The sequence below is a fragment of the Coptis chinensis genome, chromosome 7, assembly GCF_015680905.1.
Source record: "Coptis chinensis isolate HL-2020 chromosome 7, ASM1568090v1, whole genome shotgun sequence".
NCBI classification, from domain to species: Eukaryota; Viridiplantae; Streptophyta; class Magnoliopsida; order Ranunculales; family Ranunculaceae; genus Coptis; species Coptis chinensis.
The window spans coordinates 29,348,063-29,356,769 of record NC_141462.1 but is presented as its reverse complement, the minus strand read 5'-3'; the positions used below and the strand labels follow the sequence as shown (position 1 = coordinate 29,356,769).

Here is an 8,707-nt window from a genome sequence, read left to right as displayed (position 1 = left end):
GCATCAATCATATTTGCCTTTTTCAATAAGTCTAGAGTACTTTGTCTGACATAACAAGAGAACATTTGCATTTCTTTGCACTTCCAGGCCCAAAAAATAATTCAGTAAGCCTAAATCATATCTTTTAGTGCAAACACTGAACTTAACTGAGCTATAACTTGAAGATAAACAAGACTTGAACTTCCTGTTACTAAGATATCATCCACATATACCAATATGTAAGTAATAGATTTTGAATCTTTCTTGATAAATAAGGAATGATCAGCTTTAGATGGGGTAAATCCAATTTGTAAAAGAGCTTGAAAGAGTTATTCATACCAAGCATGTGGTGCTTGTTTCAGTCCATAGATGGATTTTAATAGCTTGCGTACATACTGAGGCTTCAAACCCAGGTGGTTGTTTCATAAACACTTGTTCCTTTAGATGACCATGTAGAAAGGCATTAGAGACATCCAACTGCCGTATTTCCCAGTTGAAATGAACAACAATGGATAAAATGAGTCTGATTGTGGTTGGTTTTGCCACAGGACTAAAGGTCTCCAATTAATCTAGGTCATATTGTTGAATAAATCCTTTGGCTACTGTTTCAGCAAGATTTGCCAAAACACACCTGTTGAAGGTTGGAAGTAATGTTTTTTGGAGATGGTGAAGGAGATGGTGATTGGGGAAAGATGAGACTGGACTTCGGTTTTGAAGTTGTCTCACGCGTCCAAAGATATTCTTTGGGATGGGATCAAGTCTCGATTGCGTAGTTCGGAAAAATGGCGAAGATTGGATTTTATAGGTAGCATTGGTGATAGTTCTTCCTCGTTTCCAATATTCCAATCGTGAGATGAAGTTGAAGAACTCAAGGAGAACCGGCCCAATCATGGGATGAAGTTGGAAAGTCGGGACAAAATATGCTTGCGTGATTTTTAAATAATGATTTTTTTTCTATTTATTAATTAATTAAATTATTTTATTTTCAAAATTGGCCGGACCGACTTCGGGATATGTGGGCCCGGTTTTGGCCCGAAGTGTTGTGGGCTTGAAGTTTGGACCCAAGATATAAACACATTTTTTGTAAAAATAGGGTTCGAGAGAAGAATAAAATATTAAAAATGGAGCAGAGAGGTTTTCTTTGGAGAGGTGGAGCACCACGATCCGACTTCGGAGGAATTGGTCGAAATTCGTTCGCAAAAGAGAAGAACTATTTTGCTATTTCACCGGATTTTTAGTTTACGTATATCGGGGTATACTGCCTAAGATTTCTGCTGATTGATACTGTTCATTATCCTGTTTTATTCGACGTTGTGCGTGTTGTATTTAATAAACTCTGTTCAATATCGGATTTTTATTAAACTGTTGAATCTCGACAGACGTCAATGGCGTCGCCAAGCCACAGGGACAAATCGTCCTGATGGTCTTGTTTAAACTCTGTTTTTGTTATATACTGTGATGTTAGAGTTTAATGGGTTGTGGATGTATGTTGAACTGTCGGTGGTAGTGGGGAGTTTGGGCGTTGCTTGAAACTTCAAGGACGCGAGAATGGCGTTACTGTGATACTGAGGGATTGGGGTTTTTGGGATTTCGTTGTTGTGAACGGTTTGGTTTCTGTTCTTGGGTTGGTTTTATTTGGTTTGGGTTTGATGATGATGGGGGTCGTGTGTGGTGCTGTGGAGAGCTTGGGGGGTGGCTGTGAAGCTTTCACGGTTCAACAATGGCGTTAATGGCGGCCAGAAATCGCCAATAAAAGTATGAGGACTGTGATTGTTGTGTTTTTGTATTGATTGATTGATGGGGTAGTGTCGTGTGGGTGTGGGGGATGCTAATGGTGCTGTTGAAAGGTGGTGGAAGCCATTAATGGCGGTGGGAATGATTTTTAGATCTAGGTTGAGAAGAGTTGGGATTTACTAACAATTTGGGGTTTTCGCTTTCATTAATGTTAGAGGGTTTTTGTTTGGGAGTCTAACCGATTTAATGGAATGGGAGATGGTGGTGGCCGGAGATTGGTGGCTGGAGGAGGAGAACTAGGGAAGAAGAAGAACTGTGGACCGAACTGGGCTTGAGGCTTGGGGCTTGGGCCTTGGGTCTTAGCAAGGTTAAGTTGGTTTGGGCCAAATTCTATTAGTGGCTTGGCCGAAATTTCGATGGTGGTTGGCCGAAATTTCAGTTTTAGTTTTATGTGGGCCGAAATCTAATTTAAGTGGTTAGGCCCTTTTCTTTTTGTTTTGAAATTTTTGGACCGAACCACTTAACTGTTTTTGGGCCCGTATCTAATATTGCATGGAACAGTCCATTGGACTTAAAATAGATCTAATTGGGTCTTGAAATGTTTAGACTTTCGGGTTTTAAGGTTTGGGGCAGCGAAGTTAGGTCCGAAATTACGATTCGTCATGAGCCCATGGATTTTGACGCTGACGACTGGAGATTTGACCTTATAATAAACCGTGAAAACCATTTTATTTATGACCCTGACTTTTGACACAAAAGTCGAACACCGGAAACGAGTTTGACTTTACTGGGACATGTTGACTTTGATTGAAATACCAGCGACTTTGACCGGTTTGACTTTGACCATCGATCATTATTAATTGACTTTGACCTTTGACCATGGCGATGTTGACTTTGACCATTTGACCACTAATTGAGGTGTTGACCTTTGACCATTGACTTTGATGGTTTGACCGCCGATTTGTGAATGTTGACTTTTCCAGGTTTTCATATGTTTGTTTATATGGATATATATAGAATAAAATATTATCGATATCAGATAACATTTTGGTTAATTATCTAATTTAGATTTAACGAGTAGTGTGTAAAAACATATATATATATTGGGAACTTTGATTGTGGACCGCATTTAATTGTCTTCACGATTTATATTGTATATTATATTTGGACAAATGTAGTAATAATATGTTGTGGAAGCTTCAGATAATTTGGTGGTCATTATCTGGGGCATGAACCAAATGGAGGGACCAAGAAAGATTTGACCTCGATGACCACAATATTTTTTGACGCCGACGATATTGAGATATTAGGAGATATTATATTCCTAATAACGTTATAATAAAATGTATGTGATACGTTGAAGAGCGTGGTGACATGAGATAATATTTTTGGGATATTTATATTAATGCAATATCTTGGAGAAATATATATACACTCCATTATTTTATATGTGAGATGCTAATATAGTATTGGTGAATATTTGCTACGGGAGTGTGGTGTAGTGAATAATATATTGGCACGTGAAAGAAATGAAAGTGACTACTAGATATAATTGAGATGTTTTAGATATTATGGCTTAGTCTGATAAGGTAATTGGACCGCGTGATATAGTAGAAATGTTTATGAGTCATTAATGTATGACACCGAATAAATACATGGAAACGAAAAAAATCCTGATTTGAACCCCGACTACCACAACTCATGATTGGCATGATTGGCCCTTCAAAGCGGATGGTTTCATCGACCGAACGGCGTTCGATGGATGTAATCTTCATTTCTTTAATGGCGCCCGGCCTTCGCCGCGAACACTTCGGGCGTTCAAGCTAAATTATTCGAATGGCCTCTCAACGGCGCGAAATTAATAGTGGCTTGATTATTCCGTTCGCAAAATAGAACGATGATGCTAATATTTTATGCCGAATAGTGGCATTACTTACATAATTGCTTCTAGTGTGTGGATTTACGGTGTCGCGGCATCCCGATCATGATTTTCGGTGGTTACGCCGGAGTGGTTCATTATGTAAGGGGAGGCATGTGGATGTACATGTTCGGTTGGGGGTGGCGATTGTGGTAGGGAAACTAGGAAAGACATAGATACGACGTGATTTTAGGGACACACAAAGAAAGCCTAAACTAATATAATTATGGTAATATGTTGGTAAATAGGATATATCTCTAGATAGATGATTTGTATATGGTTCATTTGGTTATAGTTTAGTTAGAACCTAAAGGCTTATTTGTTGTACTCGATGGGAACTACATGCCTTATTTATTATGAGTATAGTTTGTTGTGGTGGTTAGTGGGAAGTTAAAGAACCAGCCTTCAATTGGAGGAACTACCGCCCTAGATTATTATACTTAAGAATGTTGTATTAGTCGTTGAAAGTTAAAGAAGTGGCTCGGTGGGAGGAACTAACCGTATGGATTGATGTATATATATGTATATTATATGTTGTATTTTAGGACTACTCACACCAAAGATTGTTTATAATCTTTTGACCGATTTGCATGTTTGCTTATCGGTGTGTTCATTAAATGAACATAGTTGATAAGTCTTGGATGTGAGTTTAGTGTTGAAGAAGAAGATCGGTTCTTTGGTTGTGGTTTAAGCGTTAAGCAGATGATAAGATTTTGTTTTCCTCGAGGTGATATAGATTTTGATTGAGATAAGATTATTTGCATTTTCATTTGTAAATTGTTTTTGGTAATGAAGATGACCATTTGTTTAGTTAAGTTAAAATTTTATTGGTTTTAATTATCCGCATATTTTAAACCTGTTTATGGTTTTTGGGAGTGGAGAGTCGTCACACCTCGGAGATCGAAGAGTCGGGAACAAATAATGTTTTTTCAAAGGAAGATGCCGAAATTTGGGGTGTGACAACAACCTAATCGGACTGATGGGATGAAGTTGGAGAACCCAATTTAAAATATTACATCAGAAGGGATTGGACAACTGTCATTTCGTGGGATGAAGTCGAGAATCGGGCCATAAAATGGGGGCTGTCATTTCGTGGGATGAAGTTAAACTGGCGGGACATCTGTTATTTTCGTGGAATGAAGTTGAGAATCAAGTGGAGAACTAACCGAAAGGAAAGCTGTCGTTTCGTGGGATGAAGTCGAGAATGGCGGGAGAACCATTTCGTGGGATGAAGTTGAGAACCGGGCGGGACAAATCATTTCGTGGATTGAAGTTGAGAACTGGCGGGACATCTGTCCGAGTGGTTCGTGGGATGAAGTTAGAGAACCGACATCGTCGGACCGTAGGATGAAGTTCGAGAATCGGGCGGGAGAAGCTATGGCCGTTAATTAAGATGGGATGGATGAAGAACTATGGAGGCGTGATCGGTTTTTCGTGGGATGAAGTTAAGAATGGCGGCGACAACCGGCTTTCGTGGATTGAAGTTCGAGAACTGGCGGACATCATATTTCGTGGATTGAAGTTGGGAACTGGCGGGACATCTATCGGCTCGTGGGATGAAGTTGGAGAACCGGGGAGAATGGTTGGCCGTGAGATGAAGTGGAGAACTGGCCGTGGTAGCTTTGGCGTGGGCTTTTTCATAGATAAGCTCGAGCATGGGCTCTGGCGTGTACTTTTTGTAGATAAGCTTCGAAAAGCTCTGGCGTGGAGCTTTTCATAGATAAGCTCGAAAGCATATGGCTCGAGCGTGACTTTTTGTAGATAAGCGAGCATGGGCTCGGCGTGGGCTTTATAGATGGCTTTTTTGAGCATGGGGCTTGTATTGAATTGGGCTTTTATTGTAGCGCGGACTTTGAGTGTGGGCTTTATATTGAATTGGGCTTTTATTGGGCCACATTTGTAGGGGCCGGAACATCGCCCTCTCTTTGTTATATGGGCAAAGCCTGTGTGGCAAAGAAGGTTTTTGGAGTAATAAGAATGTTTCCTTTGAATAAAAGAGTTTACAATGAACATTGTTGACGATTAGATACTCTACTAAGGTACAGTTCCCATCACAGTCCTGTGTCTTGGATCTGTAAGAGTTGAATAGACGTTTACAAAGCCAGCTTCTGTCATTATCTCTTCCACATCAGTCAGGTAGTACTCATCCAAAAATGGTTCTGTGCTTTTCATCAGTGTAAACAATACTGGTGACAACTCCCGAAGGATCTTGGACTTTGGCGAATTATCAGTTATTGCAAGCATGCCTCCAGGACGGAGAAGCCGGAAGGCTTCCTTCACCAGGCCAACTATTGCTCTTGTAGGACATTCATGAATCACATATGCAAGAGAGACAAGGTCAAAAGAATTGGATGGAAGGTCCGTGGCTTCACCATTTGCATGAACCCAACTAATTGGATTCTTTCTTGGGATCATCTCCTTCTCCTTGAACTGTGCTACAGCAAGAAAGTAAGGTGATAGATCCAACCCGGTAACTTTTGCTGAAGGAAACCTGTCAGCAAGAAATCTTGTGCTAACACCAACAGAACAACCGATATCCAATATATCATTGATCGTAGAATTTACTGAACACAGTTGATAATGTTGTTCAATCGCTTGAAGCCAATTTCCACACACAACTTGATTCGCTTCGTCAACAGAAGAGGCATTGGGAATTGCTCTTTTACCAATGGACATAGTCGCAGCTTATGCTTCTGCCGCTGCCAGCCATGAAAGGTTACCATCATCATATGCATGAAATGGATTCAGATAATCGGCATGTCTAAAGCTCTCTAGTCGGCACAGATGCAAAGAAACCAACATGGTCTTTCTGGAGTAACACTCGCACACCATACAATTTTTTAGAAGACCTGTTAAACCCGACTCCAAGAGATTTTTGTGAATAGGGATGTTCACCCTCTATTTTTAACAAATGCCGTTCCATTACAAAATTAATTTGACTCCCAAGTTTTAAACTAGTCTTCTGTCCCAGCGGCAATTTGAAAAAATAGATTGTTATGAAACCATCGGCAATTCGATTCCAGTGACAAACCGCCATGTAGCGGTTGACTTAGACTATCCAAACCAGAAGATGTTTCATCCTTTGCTACCAAGCCTTGGACCTGGGGTGTATCTTGGAGCAGTGGAGAGAGCAACTGCATTCATTACAGATGATCTTTGGTATGGAACGTTTGCAGGAACAAATCCATAGACATTTGTGCGAGCTGATGGGGCATTCATCCCTTTTGCTGATGATGTTGAAATCTCTAATGTTAAAACGTCCGTGAAAGGCGTAGGCGAGATTGGAAATGTCAAAATCATTGATTTGCAGTCCCCAATTAATAGTCTCATAGGGAAGCAAGTGGTAAAAGTTGGAAGAAGCTCTGGTTTAACTGTTGGGACTATTAATGGCATATGCTCTTGAGTACAACGACGAGAAAGGCATCTGCTTCTTCACTGATTTTCTTGTTGTTGGTGAAAACCAGCAAACCTTCGATCTTGAAGGTGTTAGCGGGAGTCTCATTATCATAACGGGTCAGAATGGCCAAAAGCCACAGCCAATTGGTATCATATGTGATAGTATTGAAGAAGGAAGTAGATAATCATCTTGTTCTAATTTCTCCCGTTAGTAATTATTAGTAGTGGATTAGAAGAGTTGTTTAATGGAGTTCATATTTTGGAGTAACCATCAGGAAACTTAAATTCAAATTGAAGAAGGATCGGACTTATCATTAGTAGCGGTAAGATTTTATTTTAGACCGACCCAATATTGTTTATGAAACAAACCTATTGGTTTATGTTTCTTTATGAGCCCTGGATATAAAAAAAACCAAGTCGGCTCCCATCAGTCATAAAACTGACTGAGAAAAAAAAGCAAAATAAAGTTCTGATACTAATATTCTTTTTCGTTCTTCTTGCTCAGTAAGGTTTGCACGTTGGAGACTCTAGTGCTTACCAAGGTGATTACATGTTTGCGGGTTTGATCAATTGAATTGAGGTTTGTGAAAATGTTAGATTTTTATTTTGTTTAGTTTTTGACAGTATTGAAAATATTTGTTTAATGGAGAGGAATTATAACTTGAAGAGGAGATGGGGTGATAAGGGGGATTTTAATATGAATAAGGTGGCGAAGGGAATTAATGCTGATAGTTTGAGAGCAAAGTATGATATTGGAGATGATGTTTCTATTGAGTATGTTGGTAGCGATATCGGCCAAAAATGTGAAAAGGATGAGATAATTTTATTGTTTTCACATTTTTGGCTTTGTTTGTAGTGTTCCATTTCGAAATCGGTTTCGAAGTTATTAGCTCGATGGAGAGTACATCCCTTACAATTATCTCCCGCTATTGGGCTATATTTGCCCGTGTAGCGAGAATTTGTAAGGTTTATCAAAATAGTATGTCGTCAGACCTTTTGTTTGAGTTATTGAAGCCTCTACGGCAAAACAAGGCCTGTTCTAAAAGTTATGCATTGGGATATCATAACCATCACAACCAGAATTATCGGTTTTATGGGATGCCTTCGAACTACAAGAATGCGAAATTGTATGGTTTTAAGATTAAAGCCAATTGGAGGTTCGAAGATATTGATTATCCTAACAATATATCAGGTAAGATATTAACTTAATATTCTTATAATTTTAATTTTAAATAGTTAGCATCACATTTTTTTTTTTTTTTTTTATAGGGGATTTTCTGAAGTTTCCAAATAAATCAGTGTTTAACAGCGAGATGATAAAAAAGAAATTTGTTAGTTTGTTTAGTCATAATGCAGATGTCTATGATCTTTTCGTTTTCGCAACGATATATAGTAGATTATTATCATGATATAGAAACTAAGTTGTTGAATGAGCCTAGGGAATTAGCACCTTACTGTGGCTCAAAGAAGAGAGAGAATATTATTGTGGATGATAGCAGTGAAGATGACGAAGAAGTAGAAGGAGATGACTCTGAGGATAGTGGACAAGAAAATATTAGAAAGAAGAAAAGAAGTGTATGTCCAAAAAAGAAGGAAAAGAAAACTGGGGATAACTTAAGTAAAATTGAGGAAGGGATTGATAGTCGAGAACTGGTACGTATATAATATTTCTTTTAAAAT

At 39.0% G+C, this 8,707-nt stretch overlaps 1 pseudogene; it reads left to right on the top strand.

Moving 5' to 3' along the window:
• Positions 1 to 6,415: 6,415 nt before the first annotated feature.
• On the top strand, positions 6,416 to 7,212 carry LOC147487020 (protein NARROW LEAF 1 pseudogene; annotated as a pseudogene).
• The last annotated feature ends 1,495 nt before the right edge of the window (positions 7,213 to 8,707 follow it).